This window comes from Piliocolobus tephrosceles, chromosome 6 (assembly GCF_002776525.5).
Source record: "Piliocolobus tephrosceles isolate RC106 chromosome 6, ASM277652v3, whole genome shotgun sequence".
Lineage (NCBI taxonomy): Eukaryota > Metazoa > Chordata > Mammalia > Primates > Cercopithecidae > Piliocolobus > Piliocolobus tephrosceles.
In genome coordinates, this window is record NC_045439.1 from 71,514,677 (window position 1) to 71,535,989 (window position 21,313).

At 34.6% G+C, this 21,313-nt stretch overlaps 1 protein-coding gene and 1 pseudogene across 6 annotated transcripts in view; both read left to right on the forward strand.

The window, feature by feature from the left end:
• Positions 1-21,313, forward strand: part of RALGAPA1 (Ral GTPase activating protein catalytic subunit alpha 1) — a 280,919-nt gene that overhangs the window by 99,452 nt on the left and 160,154 nt on the right. The window lies entirely within an intron of this gene.
• Positions 18,206-18,410, forward strand: LOC111524498 (annotated as a pseudogene).

Here is a 21,313-nt window from a genome sequence, read left to right on the forward strand (position 1 = left end):
AACCACTAAAAAGGTTTTTTAAAAATGTAGTATAGTTCATGTGCTAGGAGGGGAGAAAAATAGAATCATAAAATACTCAGAACCAGAGGAGACAGTAAAGAGTGGAATACAAAAAAAGGCACTGAATAGAAAACAGGAACAAATGTGGTACAGTGTTAACAGTATAGCAGTAATCACTTTAAACATTAGCTGTCTAAATAAACCAATTAAAAGACAAAGACAGTCTCAACGGATAAAAGAACAAGCCTCAAGTATATGCTGACTATAAGAAATCCCTTTAAAATATAAACATACATAGGTTAGACAGATTAAAAATGAAGGGATGACAAAAGATATACTATGCTAACATTAATCAAAAGAAAGTGAGACTAGTTGTACAGTCGTGTTATTTAACAAATGGGGATATATTCTGAGACATGCATCAATAGGCGATTTCTTATTTGTGCAAACATCATAGAATGTATTACAGAAACCTAGGTGACACAGTCTACTACATACCTACGCTGTATGGTGTAGCCTATTGCTTCTAGGCTGCAAACCTGTATACCATGTAACTGTACCGAATATTGTAGGCAATTATAATATAGTGGTAAATATTTGTGTATCTAAGCATATCTAAACATAGAAATGGTACGGTAAAAATAAAGTATTATAATCTCTACAGCTAAAACAGAGTATTATAAATATCAGATCTACAGTAAAAATAGAGTATTATCCATAAGGACCACCATCATACATGTGGTCTGTTGGTGACCGAAACATCATTATGCAGTGCATGACATGACTATGTTAATTTCAGACGAAGCCGACTTTAGAACAAGGAGAATTATCAAGAATAAAGAGAGGTGTTACATAAAGATGATTAATTCTGGCCAGGCATGGTGGCTCACGCCTATAATCTCAGCACTTTGGGAGGCCAAGGAGGGTGGCTCACCTGAGGTCAGGAGTTTGAGACCAGCCTGGCCAACGTGGTGGAACCCTGTCTCTACTAAAAATACAAAAACTTAGCCGGGCTTATTGACACATGCCTGTAGTCCCAGCTACTTGGGAGACTGAGGCAGGAGAATTGCTTGAGCACAGGAGGCAGAGGTTGCAGTGAGCTGAGATCATGCTACTGCACTCCAGCCTGGGCAACAGAGCAAGACTCCATTTCAAAAAAAATAATATAAAAGATGATTAATTCTCCAAGAAGACATACTAATCCTTAATGTGTATTCACTGACAACAGAGTATCAAAAATACATGAGGCAAAAACTGATAAATCTGCCCAGAGAAATAGAAAAAGTAGTGGTACTGTGGTTGGATATTTAACATCTTTCTATCAGTAATGGAGAGATCCAGCAGGCAGAAAATCAGTGAGGACATAAATGAAGTGAATAGCACTATCAGTCAACTTGATCCAATTATGACATCTATAAATTGCTTAATCCAGCAGAGATTATACTCATTCTTCTCAAACTCATGCGAAACATTCACCAAGACCACATTCTGGGTCATAAAACATATCTTAATAAACTAAAAGGAATAGAAATCATACAAAATATACCCTCTGACTGCAATGGATTTAACTATAAATCAATGACGGAAAAAGTTGGAAAACTCTAAAATACTTGGAGATTAAATGACGCACTTCTAAATAATGCACAGCTCGAAGATGTTTCAAGAGAAATTGTAGAATATTTTGAACTAAATGAAAATATAGCATCAAAATTTGTGGGCACTGAAAGCTGTGCTTAGAGGAAAATGTACAGTATTGAAAGTATATATTACTAAAGAAGAAAGATCTAAAACCAGTAATCTAAGCTTCCACCATAGGAAACTTGAAAAAGCAAATCCAAAGTAAGTAGAATAAAAGAAATAATAAAAATTAGAGCAAAAACGGAGAAGTTGAAAACAGGAAATCACTAGAGAAAAATCAACAAAACTGAAAGTTGGGTCTTAGAAAATATCAACAAAACCAATAAATCTCTAGCTAAGTTAAATAAGAAAAAAATAAGATATCAATTATTAATACCAGAAATGAAAGAAGAACCATTACCAGTGATCCTTTTATTATTATTATTTGTTTTATTTTTAATTTTTATGGGTATACAGTATGTATATATGTTTATGGGATACATGAGATATTTTGATACAGGCATGCAATGCGTACTCATCACATCAGTGTAAATGGGGTATTCATTACCTCAGACATTTATTCTTTGTGTTTCAAACCATCCAATTATATTCTTTTAGTTATTTTTAAATTTACAATTAAATTATTTTTTGCTATAGTCACCTTGTTGTACTAGCAAATACTAGGTCTTGTTCATTCATTTTTTTTTTTTTTGTACACATTAACCATCTGCACTTACCCTTTCCCCCACTATACTTCCAAGCCTCTAGTAACTATCCTTCTATTCTCTATCTCCATGAATTCAGTTGTTTTAATTTTTAGCTCCCACAGATAAGTGAGGGCATGTGATGTTTGTCTTTCTGTGCCTGGCTTATTTCACTTAACATAATGACCTCATGTCAGGATCTCATTCTTTTTTATGGTTGAATAATACTTTATTGTGTATATATACCACATACCCTTTATCCATTCATCTGTTGATGGATACTTAGGTTGCTTCCATATCTTGGCTATTGTAAATAGTGTTGCAGTAAACATGGGAGTGCAGATACCTCTTTGATAAACTGATTTCCTTTCTTTTGGCTATATACCCAGGAGTGGGATTGCTGGATTGGTAGCTCTATTTCTAGTTTTTTGAGAAATCTCCAAACTGTTCTCCATAGTGGTTGTACTAACTTACATTCTTACCAACAGTATGTGAGGGTTCCCTTTTCTTCACATCCTGGCCAGCATTTGTTATTGCCTGTCTTTTGGATAAAAGCCATTTTGACTGGGGTGAGATATCTCATTGTAGTTTTGATTTGCATTTCTCTGATTATCAGTTATGTAGAGCACCTTTTCATATACCTGTTTGTCATTTGTATGTCTTCTCTTGAGAAATGTGTATCAGATCTTTTGTCCATTTATAATTGAATTATTAAATTTTTTCCTGTAGAGTTGTTTGAGCCCCTTGTGTATTCTAGTTATTAATCCCTTGTCAGATGCATACTTTGCAAGTGTTTTTTCCCATTCTGTGGGTCGTCTCTTTACTTTGTTGACCATTTACTTTGCTATGCAGAAAGTTTTTAACATGATCTCATCTCATTTGTCCATTTTTGCTTTGGTGGCCTGTGGATATTATTTAAGAAGTCTTTGCCCACTTCGTTGTCCTGGAGAGTTTCCCCAAAGTTTTCTTTCAGTGTCATAGTTTGAGATCTTAGATTTAAGTCTTTAATCCATTTTGATTTGATTTCTGCATATGGAGAAAGATAGGGATCAAGTTTCATTCTTCTGCGTATGGATATCCAGTTATCCCAGCACCATTTGTTGAAGATACTGTCCTTTCTCCACTGTGTGTTCTTGGCATTTTTATTGAAAATGAGTTCACTGCAGAAGTGTAGATTTGTTTCTGGGTTCTCTGTTCTGCTCCATTTGTCTATGTATCTGTTTTTATGATCCTTTTATTTACTGATAAAAGAATTAAATTTGATAACCTAAAAGAAATAGCCAATTACTTGAAAGGTACAATCTACCAAAACTCATACAAGAAGAACTAGATAATCTGAACAGGCTGATATGTATTAATGAAATTGAATCAATAACTAACAACCTTCCAAATTAGAAAGCACCAGGCCCAGATGGTGAATTCTACTGAAGATTTAAGAAAGAAATAATTCTCCACAATTTCTCTCAAAAAATAGAAGCAGAAGGAATACTTCCTAATTCTTTTGAGGAGTACTGCATTACCCTAATGCAATTCATCTCATCAGCAGGCTAAAGAAGAAAAGCCATATGATCACATTCATAGATGCAGAAAAGCATTTGGCAAAATCCAACACCCGTTTAGGATAAAAACTCTCGGCTGGGTGCAGTGGCTCACGCCTGTAATCCCAGCACTTTGGGAGGCCGAGGTGGGCAGATCACGAGGTCAGGAGATCGAGACCATCCTGGTTAACACGGTGAAACCCTGTCTCTACTAAAAATACAAAAAAATTAGCTGGGCATAGTGGCAGGTGCCTATAGTCCCAGCTACTCGGGAAGCTGAGGCAGGAGAATGGCATGAACCCGGGAGGCAGAGCTTGCAGTGAGCCAAGATCGTGCCACTGCACTCCAGGCTGGGCAACAGAGCCAGACTCCATCTCAAAAACAAAACAAAATGAAACAAAATTCTCAGCAAAGTAGGAAAAGGGGGAACTTCCTCAACTTAATAAATCTGTTAAAAAATAAAAACACAAGACAACCTACCTCTAGCATCATACTTAATGGTGAGAAACTAGTTTTTTTTTCTGCTAAGATCCACAAGACAAGGATATCTCACTATTCCTGTAAGACAAGAAAAGGAAATAAAAGGTCTACAGATTGGGAAGAAATAAATAAAGCTATCTTTGTAGATGACATGATTATGTGGAAAATTTCAAGGTGACAACCTCCTGAAACAAGCCATTATAGCAAGGTTATAGGATGCCAGATTAATATATAAAAGTCAAGTTGCTCCTGCCATACCAGCAATGAATAACTGGAATTTGAAACTAAAAGCACAGTACCATTTATACTAGCACCAAAAATCTCCAAAACAATTAGGTATAAATCTAGCAAAATATTTACAAGATCTATATGAGGAAAACTATGAAACTTTGATGAAAGAAATCAAAGAATATCTAAGTAAATTGAGAGGTCTAGTTCATGTACATAGATAGAAAAACTCACTATTGGCAAGATGTCATTTCTTCCCCACTTAATCTGTAGATTCAACACAATCTCAGTTGATTGTGTTCTTAACAAGTTATTTTGTGGATATTGACAGAAAGAATCTAAAATTTATATAGAAAGGCAGAGCATGAGCAACATGGCAAAACCTGTCTCTACAAAAAATACAAAAACTAGCTGGACGTGGTGTCATGTGCCTGTAGTCGCAGCTACTTGGGAGCCTGAGATGGGAGGAGTGCTTGAGTTCAGGAGGTTAAGGCTGCAGTGAGCCATGGTTGTGCCCCTGCACTCTCTAGCCTGGGCAACACAGCAAGATCTTGTATCAGGAGAAAAAAAAAAAAAGGAAAGGCAGAAAGGCAAAAGAGCCAAAAGAGCCAGAAGAGTCAACACAGTATTGAAGGAAAAGAATGAATTGAGAGAAGGGCCGGAACCTGACTTCAAAATTTACTATAGTAATCAAGAAGGTATGGTATGCGTGAGAGAATAGACAAATAGATGGAATAAAACAGAGATTCCAGAAACAGACCCACACAACTAGAGTCCACAGATCTTTGACAAAGGAGCAAAGGCAATTCAGTGGAGAAAGGATGATCTTTTCAACATAGTGCTATAACAATTGGACATCCACGTGCCAAAAAAAGGTGGATCTATACACAGACCTTACATCTTTCACAAAAATTAACTCAAACAGATCATAGACCTAAATGTAATGTACAAAAGTATAAAACACCTAGAAGACAACATAGGAGAAAGTCTAGGACACCTTGGGTTTGGCAATGAGTTTTATGATACAACACCAACAATAGAATTCATGAAAGAAAAAATTGCTAAGTTGGACTTTATTAAATTTAAAACTTCTGCTTTGTGAGAGACATTGTTAAGGGAATGAAATGACAAGTCACAGATTGGGAGAAAATCTGCAAAACACATAGCTGATGAAGGACTGATTCTAAAATATACAAAGAACTCTTAATATTCAACAGGAAGAGAACAACTTGAAAAATGGGCAAAAGATGTGAACAAACACCTCACCAAAGAAGATAGAGAGATGGCAAGTAAACATAGGAAATGATGCTCAATGTCGCATGTCATTAGAGTATTGCAAATTAAGACAAGAAACCACTACACACCTAAAAGAATGGCTAAAATCCAAAACACTGACACCACCAAATGCTGACAGGGAAGTGTAGCAATGGGAACTCTCATTGGTGGTGGAAATACAAAATTATATCATCACACTGGGAGACAGGTAGTTTCTTTCAAACCTAAACATAGTCTTACTGTAGGATCCAACCATAGCATTCTTTGTATTTACCTATATAAGTTGAAAACATGTCCACACAAACATCTGCACATAAATATTTATAGCAGCTTTAGTTGTAATAGTCCAAGATATTCTTCAATAGGTAAATGGACAAACTGTTGTACATCCATAAAATGGAATATTATTCCATGATAAAAAGAAATGAGCTTTCAGGCCATGAAAAAAAAAAAGTGAAGAAACTGAATGAGTATTGCTGAGTAAAAAAAGCTAATCTGAAAAGGCTACATACTGTATGATTTCAACTATATGACATTGTGGAAAAGGCAGACTTTTGTCAGCAGTAAGAAGATGACTGGTTTCCAGGCACTAGGAATAGGGGGGTGGGGCTAGAAGGGATGAATAGGTGGAAGCAAGCACAGAGAATAAAGATGTGAAACTATTTTGTATGATACTGTAATGTTATATATGTGTCATTATACTTTCTCAAAACCCATAGAAGGTACTACATAAACAGTGATCCCTAATGTAAACTATGGACTTTAGCAATACTGTATCAATATGAGCTTGTTAATTGTAGCAAATGTACCATGCTACTACAATATGTTAATAATTGGGGAAACTGGTAGGGAGGGGGAAAGGGATGTATGGAAACTCTTTGTAGTTGCCACTCATTTTTTATCTGTAAACCTAAAACTGTTTTGAAAAATGTATATTCTTTTTAAAAAATGTATTTTTTGGAGTAGAAAATAATTTAGACATTTGAAATAACCACAGATTTATCTGTAAAATTTTTTTTTTTTTGAGACGGAGTCTCGCTCTGTGGCCCAGGCTGGAGTGCAGTGGCCGGATCTCAGCTCACTGCAAGCTCTGCCTCCCGGGTTTACGCCATTCTCCTGCCTCAGCCTCCCAAGTAGCTGGGACTACAGGCGCCCGCCACCTCGCCCGGCTAGTTTGTTGTATTTTTTAGTAGAGACGGGGTTTCACCGTGTTAGCCAGGATGGTCTCGATCTCCTGATCTCGTGATCTGCCCGTCTCGGCCTCCCAAAGTGCTAGGATTACAGGCTTGAGCCACCGCGCCTGGCCTCTGTAAAATTTTTAATTCATTTTTTAGTTTGTGTCATTCTCCATTTATTTATTTTCTGACTTGCATTGGGAGAAACAAATTGTATTTCTGACATTGATTTATATTTCTCTTTTATGAAGTGTTTCCTTTAATAACCTGATTGCTCTCTCGTTAAAACTGTATTTTTCCTATGACTTTGAATTACCTGATAGAGTGATAGAATATTTAACTTTTTCTGACTAACTTAAATAGCTTTCTTTATACTGGTGATCTAAACTGATGTAAGCACCTTATGTCCTTACAGTTCATGAAGGCACTAGTATAGTCTATGTTGAAATTTGCAGAGTAGCAGTTTTGTCACGTAATGTTTCAAAGACTTATTTTGCTGGTTGCTTTCTAGAATTTTCAGATAGAAATTGGAAGAGAAATTTTTTGTTTTTTCTTTGAAATTCTAAGATAATTTATTCATTATTTTTCACTTAATAAACATAAAGGCAAGTTACCTACAAATAAAAAATATTAAGCATGATGTAATCCTTTTATCTCAGAATACTCAAGATGGCTTTATTAAGATAAATTTTGTTATTAATAGTTTAAAATGTAAAAAATGTGGAGAGTATGTCTCTGGTTTTGCTTATGCTAACAAATATTAAGAGAAATTGCAATGAATTTAAGAATCATTTTTGAACATACTCATAAGCAATGTAACTTGCTTGCATTTATGATACAGGACCTGGTGTTCAACTTTTGGAGCATATGTATCACTGTTTTGTTTTCAGATTTTGCTTTTCAATTATGTGTATTATGATAATAGGCCTACATTTGGGAACTTCAATAGGTATTTCTGCCAATGAATAGGAATGTATACATAATGTGAATTTTAATAAATAGGGAAGAAAATGTATATAATACTTTGGAAATGAGAAAATTCCGGAGTTGCCTTCCTCATGTTTATTTTTTGTATTTGTATGCTGTTAGTGATCCACCACATTTGCTGTCCATGAATTTCTTCTGCTATACGGAAACTCTAGAGTACAAGTTACAATTTTTTATATAGTCTGTATGGTCCAAGGTGAATTTATGGGAATGCATTTTGTTTTTTTTGAGAGGGGAAAAGATAGGAAGCCTTCAAAAATTGTCATGCTCATAATTTGAAAATCTGTTTTTACTTTTTGATGTTATGTTTTTCATACTGCCCATTAAGCATATTATAGATATATGATCACTGATGTATGTGTCTTAGGAATGTATGTGCTAATAGGAATGTCAGTAACTGTTTAGGTTAGTAAATCCCAAAAGATCTCAATAACTAATTCATTGTAAATAATTTTCTGTAGTGAGGGTCACATAGCTGTGAAGTCATTGATAGACTTCTCAGTATGCCTGAAGACTCAGAGTTTAGTTAAAACAACGACAAAAGGAGGTGACCATTTTTGCTCCATTTTTTAGGGTTTTTAAATTTGTTTTTGAGTCAGAGTCTTACTCTGTTGCCCAGGCTGGAGTATAGTGGCACAAACACGGCTCATTGTAGCCTTGACCTCCTGGGCTCAAGTGATCCTCCCACCTCAAGTCCTCAGAGTAGCTGGGACCACAGGGACGCACCACCACACCCAGCTAATGTTTTAGTTTTTGCTTTTGTTGAGATGGGGTCTCCCTCAGTTGCCCAAGCAAGTCTCGAACTCTTGGACTCAAGCCATCCTCCTGCCTTGGCCTCCCAAAGTGCTGGAATTACAGGTGTGAGCTACCACACCACCCAAAGGGTAACATTTTTAAAGAATTCATTCAGAATCACAACACAGATGTATTTCACTATTAATATGGAAAAAGTTCCAAGGCAAATGCCTAAGCTCTTCTTTCAAGTTTGTGTTGGGAAAGAAAGGAAAAAAGGAGTTTTTATTTCCCAGAAATTATCCCTAGGGGAAAAAAGAAAAACTTGTAATTTATCTGTGGAATCAAAAATTCAATTCAAATTTTTAAAAAATGTATTTTAAAATTCTGGCTAACACGGTGAAACCCCATCTCTACTAAAAATAGAAAAATTAGCCAGTCATGGTGGTGGGCACCTGTAGTCCCAGCTACTCAGGAGGCTAAGGCAGGAGAATGGCATGAACCTGGGAGGCAGAGCTTGCAGTGAGCCGAGATCGCACCACTGCACTCCAGCCTGGGTGACAGAGTGAGACTCCGTCTAAAAAAAGAAAAAAAAAATACATACATATGTATGTAAAATGTGATTACAACTATAGATGATATTTTACCCTCTGTGTAACACTTTAAGATTTGCATATGTATTTGTGTCTTTGACCAGTTTTAATGAGTGATTATGTTGGAGTCAACGTAACTTTGTTTCAAATTAGATTATAAAATTGTTGGTGACTTTCTCAAGAAGGAAAGAAGCTAGCAGGAAAACTGGAATAGGGTGAGATTCTGACATTTTGTATATGGGTTGTTTTTAAAATACACTTGATCTTTAATAGATAACATGGTAAGCCATACACTAAAGACAAATTGTTGCCATTATCTTAGCATATTCCACGCTTCTATATTTTTTACATACAGATTGTTCTTAAAGAATCCTTAATTTTATCGGCATTCATACATTTTTTTAATCTGTGATTATCTTTTTCCAGTTATAAACTATGAAATGCATTTAGTTTTTGGTTAATGTTTGTTTTTACTTTCTCCTCCATATCTTCACAGCCTGAAATTGTTTTTCAAATGGTTAAGCTGGACTCCTACTCAAATATAGATATTAAGTAAAAGTAAAAAATTATTGCACTTATATGTGGTAGGGAGTAGGGATTCAAAGATCGGAAGATATGGTTCTTGCATTCGAAAAGTTGGGTAGACTGACCTAAAAACATACAGTCCATGAGAAATAGATTGTAAGCTTTGCAAAAGTGGGAATTCTTGTTTGTTTTTGTTTATTGCTGTGTTGCCAGTAAAGTAAATAATTGTTTGGGAGAGTTAGAAAAGCCTCTCAGGGACTGGGCATGGTGGCTTATTCATGTAATCCCAGTACTTTGGGAGACCAATGTGACAGGGTCACTTGAGCACAGGAGTTCGACACCAGCCTGGATAATATAGCGAGACCTTGTTTCCACTACAAATAGAGGGGGGAAAAAAAAAGGCCAAGCATGGTGACACATGCCTGTGGTCCCAGCTACTCTGGAGGCTAAGATGGGAGAATTGGCTTGAGCCAAGGAGTTACAGGTTGCAGCAAGCTCTGATGATGCCACTCCCGCCTAGACAGCAGAGTAAGACTGTCTCAAAAAAAGAAAAAGAGAAAAAAGCTTCTCAGATGAAATGATACTTCAAATATGAAGGAGTATGTCAGGAAGAAAGAGACACCAAGGACATTAGCAACATACAAAGACATGATGTGATGGTGAAAGAGAATGAAAATTTTAAGGAACATTATAAAATTCTGAGTGATGGCAGCATGGGAGGACAGTAAAAGAAAATAAAGTCTTACTGAGTGGTAGATTGTAGGCAAGTCGTAAAGGCCTTGTGTGAGTTGTGTGATAATCTAAGGAATTTAAACTTCAGGGAACCAAGTCTGTCCAGTAATCAGGGAAACTCAGGAATTTGAATTGATGTTAATATTCAAACTATTTATTTTACCGCCATTGCTATCACACTGGATATTATTCAATATTGTTTCTTTCAAGTCCTTGATTCATGTGTAACAATAACTATAACTTAATCAAGAATCCTTGAAATAAATGTTTTTTTAAAAAAATCTCTGGGAAGTATAAACTTGATTATTTATTTCTAAGTGAACTATAATTTATCTTTAATTTTTGTGAACTAGGGACTCTCCTAAGAAATTATCAAATACAACTACAAATGCAATTTTTAAAAAGTAATCCAGTTTAAAGCTATCTTTGAAAACAATTTTGTTTTTATGTTTACGATTTGAATAAGCATAAAATTATCTATTTGTATCAAGAACCCAATTTTTCATGCTGTGCAAATTGTGTTTTCTATAAATGTTTCTATGTAAAAATTTTAATTTTACTCTTATACTTTATTATAAAAGATACTGATTTGATTAGCATTCTCTTACCAGAAACACATACTAGCCATGAGATTAAATCCTTTTGACTATGAATTACCTAAAAATTTCTGAGAAAGACCATTGAGTGATTTAGAAAACTTTGTTAAAGAGTATGAAAGTAGGAATGATTTGTTCTTACAATTCAGCCTTATTAAGAAGAATGGCTCAGGATTGCCTAGAGATATGCCCAAATATTGTTCCAAAAGTTTCTTTGAATTATTAATATTGAGTTATTTTCAATGTTTCCATTCAGTGAATTTCTCAACCCTTGGTTTTGAGAACATAATGCTAATTAAGGTGTCTGCTGTTGTTTAATGCTATTCCATTGTAACTGCTAATAATAGCATTTTCCTGCTTTATATAAAAAAATTATATTCAAAATGTTGTGTGTGTTCTCTGATTTCTTTTCTTACAGCTTGCCAGTATTTGCCGTGCTGAAATGTTTTAATTTATAGTTTCCTTCCTTTGTACCTTTTAGTTTTCTCTGTTGCTGCTTTTTCTGTGACACGAGCCTTTCATTATAGTCACTCTTCTTTTTTCCTTCCCCACTTCTTTCTTTTCCTTTTTTAAAGCCATGAGAAGCCGATCCATTGGTGAATGTGCTCTGCCATCGGCCTATATACGCAGTGCTAAAAGTGCTCCTGTTCTGATCCATACTTCCAAACCCTTCTTGCCTGATATTGTTCTCACTCCCCTTTCTGATGAGCTTTCAGGTAGTGCCACCTCTGCTAATTTCTGCACCACCCTTTTCACTTTTTAATCCTCTGCTTTCAAATTTTGCTTAATCAAATAAACTCTTTAAAGTTAATTTCTTTGGGGGAGGTGTGGGAAACTGGGAAAATGATTGGGAAATCAACATTTTGAGTTATTTGAACTCTAATGCTGTCCTTGCAGTTCATTCTGGAAGTGCTAAGTTTAGTGCTGTGCCAATGTCCAGTATTTTTGGTTGTAAATGGCCATTTTTTTTTTTTTTTTTTTTGCTCATGTTTTTTTCTTCCTCTCAGGTGGTTAAAAGAAGTAGTAGTATATATTTATATCATAGATGTCTTATAAAAGATGACTTAGAAAGATAATCAGAGCACTGACTTTTAATTTCCCATTGTTTTGACTGACAATATGGTAAATCTTGAATAATTTATTCCGCATTGTCTATAGGAATGGAACTAAGTAAGGGCATTCAGTATTTGGGAAAAGTATATAATCTAAAAGTTGCTTTGGAATAAATTTTTGTATTTATGTTACATGTAATCATATATAGAATTCTAAGGACTCACTCATTTTTAAACCATTCTGTGAAGCCCTGACTTCCAAGGAGCTTCAAAACCTGCTTAGCTTTCCAGTTCTGCCTCAGGTCCTTGGTCTCCAGTACTGGGATGGTCTGCTCTATTATTAAACTTTAATTAACATGTAATAAAATGCATAGCTTCATAGACTCAGTTGAATAAGTTTTGAAAATTGTACACACCCCTGTTAACCATCACCACAAACAAATTATAGAACATTTCCACTACCTCAGAAAGTTTCCCAGTGACTTTTTTGAGTCAGTCACCACGCACTCTTCCCCTCCACACAATTATAACAACTTTTTGCTGTTCATCACCATAGATCAGTTTTGTTTAAAAAAATTTTTTTTGGCATAAATAAAATCATACAATGTGCAAATTGTGCTAACTCAAAGAAACCTACTTGTTTTGTTAACTTTGGAACCATAATATAATTAATTTTAATGAAATTGGAGTTGATTTTTCAGTTTAATCGATGACAATAATAGAAAAATTGGCTTCAACCCGAACCTTAATATCCAGTAAGTATTGATGGATGATGAATGGATGTATTTCATACCAGTAAAATTAAGCAACCTGAATATTTTAAGCTACCAGTGCAGAAAATTAGTAAGATTTAAAACTATATAGATGTGATAATATAAATTTTAATAGATGGCAGAAAATGGCACACAATTTTGTTACATATGATGCTTAGCTACAAATAAAGAATTAGAATATTTTTGTCTCTTTAGTTCTCCATTACATTACATAGCACTGTACCTCCTTATGTAAGTAGCACAGATTTTGGCTGCTTACATCAAAGTATAATCTAGTTACTTAAGATGTCAAACAATGTTTCTGTTCTTAAAACTGAATTAGATACAGCTAAAAGAAACTCTGGGTTTTTTTGTAAACTTCTCTTGGATACATTTTTTGCTCCTAGCTTTTATAAAAGACATACTTAGAACATTTAATGCAAACCATTCTTGACATGTTTAGAAAAATTAAAATGAGCTTTGGCCACTTCCATTATTATTTTATTCTATTCATTTATTTGTATTAAGTACAGAATTTGAATTCTCTCGGCCACTAATTCTTAAAAGTTTGATTGGATTAGACATTCTGCTACTGTCTTAAAAAACTGTCGAAAGATTTATTTTTTTCTCCATATCTAAAAGGATTTACAGAATTTCTCATCTGCAACTTAATATTTTGGCAGATATTCATGTTAAGTGCTAAAACATTTTTGAATAGCTAAAACAAAGATAAGGTTGTTCCTTTCAAAATATTTTAGAGTGGTGCCATACCCAGGATGTGGAGTTCTTATTTCAGAATTCTTGCTTTGCTGTAAATACATAATTCAGAAAGTTTACCTTTTTTATGCTTTTATGATTTAAACATTTATGAACACTGTTTGAAAGGAATTTTCTAAATGGCAGTTTTATTTGTTGTATTCCTTTTCCCCATCTGGGGTAATATGCTTTCTATGATAAATTTAAAGATTTAGATGGTGTTGAGACATCAGTCACTAAAACAAAACAAATTTTATATCTGATTATCAAAATAATGTTCATTTTAGAAAACATGGATTACAAGGAAAAGCATATGAAAAATATACATAATCCTCCAAAACCAGTGATAATTTATTGACAACTTCAGATGCTTTTACTGCCAGTTTTTTATGCTTGTGTACATTTAAAATATAAAAACATAATTACAGTTAGTTTTGAATTAAAAATCATTTTTTCTCTTAGAATTTGAAAGAGGCAAGGGACCTGCCACTTTAAAATAGCAGCAAAATCCCTCCTTTCCTGATAACTGACTTGTGAATGAAGTCAAGATTTTTCAAGCTGATGTAAATTTAGAATACTTTCCAGGAGATGCAAATCGGTGTATAGAGGAAAAGATTAAAGATTCATAGTGCAAATCAACATATTAAAGACCCTTAGAAAACCTGTTAAAAAAGCAAAACTGTTGGCCTGGCGTGGTGGATCACACCTGTAACCAGTATTTTGGGAGGCCGAGGCGGACGAATCATGAGGTCGGGAGATCGAGACCATCCTGGCTAACGTGGTGAAACCCTGTGTTACTGATATCCTGTGATATTGATATCCTGTGCCATTAAGGTTCCAGAGAGAACCAATATGAAAATTAAACAGGATTAATCTTACGCCAGTTTACATTGTAGAAATCTAAATTATTGGATTGGTCTTTGCCTCTGCGATTCTTGGAGGCAAATTAAAGGCTTGGAGTTTGCTTTTTCAGGTGTTAGGTGTAGAGCGAAGAAGAGAGGAAGAGATAAGAGAAAATGTAGGGGTTATAAGAATAGAGATTTGTAAAAATAGTGCTAAATTAAAAAACAAAAATCACGAAAATCTTAGATCATCAACCAGTCATACTTTTTAATTGCTGATGTTTCTTTCAAGGTTTGAGTAAATTTTACTTTAGAATAGTTTAATGTACAGAGAATTAATAAGAAAATGAACTGTATGAAGGGGAAAAAGTAAATGGTTTTTCATGCTTTTGTAGCTCTCCCTCATGTGAATTAGCTTAAATGAACTCATAAAATATTTCCTGAGTGTATCTCTGAAATCAGGAATCGAGGTTTCTTCAAGTACTTCACCAAAAAAAAACCTCAATGAAACGACTCTTAGACAATCTACTTCTAGCTTACAGTTAGAAGTAGAATTTGTCAGAAAAATATTTTTCTGATACTTTCGGATAACAGGAGAGGTAAAAGGAAAGTCCTTTTAAATCCTTTTTTTTTTTTTAATGTACTAAATCTATGAGAAAGGACTATGAGTTTTTAAAGTATTAAGTATCCTACTTGGTTCCCAGCCCGTTTTTCCTCCTCCAATGTTCTTGTAACTGTCCATACTACCTGCATTGTTGTAAGTATGATGCTATATGGTAGAGCTTTACATACAGCTATAGACTAGCGTAGCTGAATAGTTGAGTATTCTTGAAGAGTTAAAAATTCGTGTTTTTTTTTTTTAATTTGCTCTGTGGCTTAGGCTGGAGTGCAGTGGTGCGAACATGACTCAGTGCAGCCTTGACTTCCCTGCCTCAGCCTCCCATGTAGCTGGGATCATAGGCACATGCCACCACATCCGGCTAATTTTTTTATAGAGACAGTGTCGTCACCCAGGGAATTTCTGAACATAAAGTTGCCCAGGCTGGTCTCAAATTCCTGGGCTCAAGCGATTCTCCCCACATTGACCTCCCAAAAGCCTGGGATTACAGGCATGAACCACCATACCCAACGCTTAAAGAGTTTTTCTTAAGTTCTGGGGACCAGTTTGAGGGCACTGTGTCAATGCACTGTTTCTTAACATCAGACTCATCTATAACAGCTTGAAAAATATGTATCAAATTTGATACAATATGTTGGCTTGCACAAACATCTAATATAATTTATTCTGGTGTCTGGGCAAGTTCACTCCTTGGCCTTTCTCTCATTGGCCTTTGATAATCACTTATTTGATAATTACTGTGCTAGATTGTATACGTTTGGTAACCCAGCCTGACAGTCATTATTTTCTTGATAAATGGTTAAGAGAGAAGCCAGAAATCTGAATCATTATTCTTAAGCAAATTACTTTTATTGCCAGAAGTAACACTTTAGTGAAAAAAGTGATATAAAAGAATATAAACATGGTAGGCAGCTTTATGTATACTCCCACAGATGTTTCTTATTATTTTCTAATCCAGTACTATGAGTTTCTCATCCTGAAATTAACCTTACAGACCCAATTTCTTTCAACCAGTTCCCAAAACTTACTTGTCATTTTTGTTGCTATTGGACTCTGGTCTATCTAGGCTGTAGTATGTAGACTGCTAATGTTGGGGACTGATCTCTTTTTATTAACAAAGCTTTATTATTTGAATTGAGCTCCTTATACTTCTGTTTTGTGATTATCAACCAAAAATAAAATAGTATGTCTCACAGGCCTATCCTTTTCCTAAATTCTGCCCATTATGGAGAATTTTTCATCTCATCAAAAAGTAGGCCCTTCTTTATACAATCAAGAATTTTTTCCTGTCATCAATGTACAATAGGATATTAATATTTTACAAATTTTTCACTTGTAATCTGCTGATTGTAGCATAATTCCAATTAGTTTTTTTTTTAAGAGATAGGGTCTCACTGTGTTGCCCATGCTTGATTGCTATGGTGCCATCCTAGCTTACTGCAGTCTGGAACTGCTGGGCTCCAGCAATCCTCCCACCTCAGCCTCCTGGCAAATTAATTTTTTTTTCCTGGAATAATTTACGTTAATTTTTTTGAGACAGAGTCTTGCTCTGTTGCCCAGGCTGGAATGCAGCAGTGTGATCTTGGCTTACTGCAGCCTCTGCTTCCTGGGCTCAAGCAATTCTTGTGCCTCAGTCTCCTGAGTAACTGGGACTACAGAAGCCTGCCACCACGCCCAGCTAATTTTTTTAAATTTTTGGTAGAGATGGGGTTTCACCATGTTGGCCAGGCTGATCTTGAACTCTTGACCTTAGGTGATCCGCCCACCTCGGCCTCCCAAAGTGCTGGAATTACAATTGTGAGCCACTGCACCCGGCCTACATTAATTTTTAAAAAAGAACATCTCAGGAAAAATGTGAAGCTAACTTAAACATGACATTATATAGCATACTCATTAGCAAAACACTATACTTTTCTTAACATAAAAAATGTATTGGTAGTTTATGTTAAGAATTTTAAAATCAGGAAAACAATATTAGAATAAAAGAAGATAGTCGACTGGGCTAAATTTTAGTGGTTTAAATGAAAACTATTGAGCTTGATTTGTTGCTTTGAAGTCTTTTCATATGATTACAATAATGTAAAAACTGCTTTGAATTACCTACAAATTGAACATCTAATCTTAAAAAGATAGAACTTTAATAACCTCTGTTAATAATATTTGAAAATAGATGCTCTATAGTTTGTTTGTTTTTTTTGCTCTATAGTTTTTACTTACCTTGAAGTACATTGCCGTTGTTGCCCAAATAGACAAAAAACGTAGGTAATTAGCAGAAAAAAACTGAGTTTCAAAATGGCATCAATTTCTATGTAAACTAGTTTAAATGATATTATGAATTCAGGAACCATAAAAATATTACTGATAGCTAACATTCGTGCTTAATCAGTAAAATAATTTAACTTTAATAAAGGGGATTTTGGCACTTGATTCTATGCATCATTTCAGAAATTATTAAAATTTTCTAGTGATATGGTAGTATTTTAACTGAAGTGGTTTTTCTGTGAGTAACTAACTTGCTTTTTACCAATAAGCAGCTACTTTTTTTTTTTTTTTAAGGCAAGCTTTTCTTCTACCAGTATTTATTAAGCCCATACTATATGACAGGTCCTCTTTCAAGCAATAGAGATATTGCAATGAACAAAACCAAAATCCTCAAGAAACTTAAATCTAGAGGAAAAGAGTACTTTTTTCTTAACGTTTTATAAGCTGGTAGTATACTTTAATGTACAGCTTTCCTTTCAAACTAACAAAGGAAACTTTTTGAACAAAATGTTTCCGGGAAAAAACCGGTTTTTAAATCTGGAAATAATTGACACACTTTAATGCTAAACAGTATTAAGGAAACCCAGAGATAAAACTTGACATTTCTGTAACTTTATAGGCTATACAGGAAGCATTTTCTCAATGTTCAAAAGCAGTTTTTGTAAATCACTTGAAAACAACATTTTTGTTGTTTCACTCATTAAATGGTTTCTAATGCTTTAGATTAACATTTAATTGAAAAGACTATACTTTCAAGCATAGTTTCTAAGGTGTGTTACTAGAGGAGTTTCTCTGAACATGTGAGCACTGGAATACAGGAAGGGTGTGTGCAGTGTTCTCTTAGTGTGAAACGGACCTTTGGTGTTGCTTTGCTGCAACTGCTATTTGCCTTGAGTGATCATTCTTCTCTTCCTCCAGGAGAGTAAGAGAACACAGTTTCCCTTAAGAAAAAGAAAAGAAAGAAAAAATATATAAAATTTTATTTAAAATCTTTCATTTTTAAGTTAAAATATAAGCAACATAATTAAATTGTTTTGAGGGCATTTTTATTTAAACCTGATGCCACCATGATTTTTAGCAATTCAATACAAAGTTTTTTTTGTTGTTTCCTTCTGTATAATTTACTAACATTTGTTTTAGTTAGATTTTTATTTCTAACATTCTTAGCTTTATAGAGATAAATCACTATGCTGCTCTATGGGTTTTTTAAAATTCATTTTGTTTATATTGGGATATAACCAAAGCCTGGCTTTATGGTTTCTTAATAATGCAATTAATTTTTACCAAGTTTTATTTAAAAATTAATAAATTATTTCATGAGTACAAAACATATATGATGTATTATTCAACAGATTAAGAGTAAAGATTAATTTCTGCCTTACTTTACACCACAGCTCCTCACTTTGTAGCTGTGTAACTTTGGGTAAGTCACTTAAACAGTTTCTTCATTTATAAAATAGGCGTAGCACCTACTTCATGGGGTTGTTGTGAGGATTAAATGAATGATACGTCAGATGCTTACATAAACACCTGGCTTATGGAAAATACTATGTATAGTTTAGTTATTATTTAGTCTTTTTCTCAGTAAAGTTCAGCTGTAATGTATTTGTTCAACTAATGTAAGGCTTGTTAGAGTCAATTATGCTTAATTCAGGTGCCATTTGTATTGACATAATACATCCTTCTTGATCTGAATTTAGCATGAAGTTGATTCCATGTCAGTGTTATTTTCTTCATTGATTTTATGTAATTAGTATTGTTATGTGCCGTGAAAGAACTTTATTTAAAGCTTAAGACTTTTAGGCCGGGCGCGGTGGCTCACGCCTGTAATCCCAGCACTTTGGGAGGCCGAGACCGGTGGATCACGAGGTCAGGAGATCGAGACCATCCTGGCTAACACGGTGAAACCCCATCTCTACTAAAAATACAAAAAATTAGCCAGGCGAGGTGGCGGGCGCCTCTAGTCCCAGCTACTCGGGAGGCTGAGGCAGGAGAATGGCGCAAACCCGGGAGGCGGAGCTTGCAGTGAGCTGAGATCCGGCCACTGCACTCCATCCAGCCTGGGCGACAGAGCGAGACTCCGTCTCAGGAAAAAAAAAAAAAGACTTTTAAAACATTGTTTAAATTTAAATTCTCCAATACTACAATATTGGTAGAAAAAATCCGGTTACTTTTTTTTTTTTTTAAAGCTGTTTCCCTCTTAAGCTTGCATAGAAGTTTTAGATACTCATATATGGTAACAAAGTTTTAGGGAAAAAAAATAGGCTGAAATACTGGTTAAGTTTTCTAATATGCAACATGTGAGGGCTGAGTTTGGGAAGGAATTCCTAAACACAGAACATTGTAATAATTTTTCCTGGCTTCTTTAGAATGGAAAAATTGTGAAATATCGATAAAAGAAATTAAAAATTAAAACTAATATTTTACTTTTTCTGACATTCATGTATTTGTTAGCATCATAATGTTTTTATGATTCTAATCTTTTGAAATCTTGATTTTGACCTTTGGTAAAATTAATTCCAATCTATAAAATTTGTAAGAATTCTTATAGAACAGCTATACAGTCTTTATCCTTTGCTGAGTTCTTTAGAATATTGTGTGGAAAGAAATTTAGAGTGCATGCTGAATATAATCTCTGTCATTGAGGCAGAAGTTCTTGTGATCCCTTATGGCAGATGTAAAAAACTGAAATATTTATGTTTGTCAAGATGCACAGATATGAGTTAGTTATCTGCTGTATTAAACACTTAATGAGCATAAGTGCATCAAAGTGAAGTTTGTAAGCAAATGTTTCACTTTTCATTTAGAAAAATTTCTGAATGGAGTGCATGAGGAAGAAAAACAATGTCATTTTTTAAAGTTGCACATTCCCCTCAGTTTAAGGACAAAAAGTTAATTGTTTCAGCTTCAGAAGATACTATATATTTAACCTATGTTGAGAGCCTACTAGTGTATCACCAGGAATATACTAGAATCTTGGCATAATACAAACCTCTGTTGATCTCAATTTAGTATAAAGTAGGTCCGTTTGGACCTCATACAAAGAGGGTGATATAAATGAAATTGCAGAAGGACTAGCCTTTTTCAGCCATAGTAGCATGGATCCCAAAAATACTTTGTATGACTATCTCCATTTTATAAATGAGGAAACTAGTCTCAAAGTCTAGAGTAAGAATCAACAAATTACTTTGTAATCTTGGACAAGTCACTGCTTTGCCTCTGGATCTAAATTTTCTCATTTGATTGTTCAGTTATAGTTCTGTTTCATTTAACTTTTCTGCAAGAAGCCTGATAAGTAGCAACAGCTGACTTTTTGACTCTGTCCTTTCTTCATTATATTTTGCTGACTTCTGAAAACAATTTTTTTGTTGTTGTTATTTCTAGGTAACTTACAGACCATGATGGATTCATAGACATTGTATTTTGCTTTCAAAATTCCTGTTGAGAATTTGTATATACCTGAACAGTTAAATGGTTATTTCTTCCTGTGATTTTCAATTTCATAAATATTTTTGAGGGTTACCATAAACTTAACACGAAAGGCAGTGAAAATAATGCAGTGATATGCAACACTAAGCCTGTGTCTCAAACTTTTTTTTATTGTAAATTTGATAAAGTAATTTAACCGCTCTGGGCTTCAATTTTCTCATCTGTGAGATAGTTAAATTAGATAAAGAATCATCTATAATTCTGTTTTTTTTTTTTTTGAGACGGCATTTTGCTCTTGTTGCCCAGGCTGGAGTGCAATGGTGTGATCCAGCTCACCACAACCTCCGCCTCCCAGGTTCAAGCAATTCTCCTGCCTCAGCCTCCCGAGTAGCTGGGATTACAGGCAGGCACCACTACGC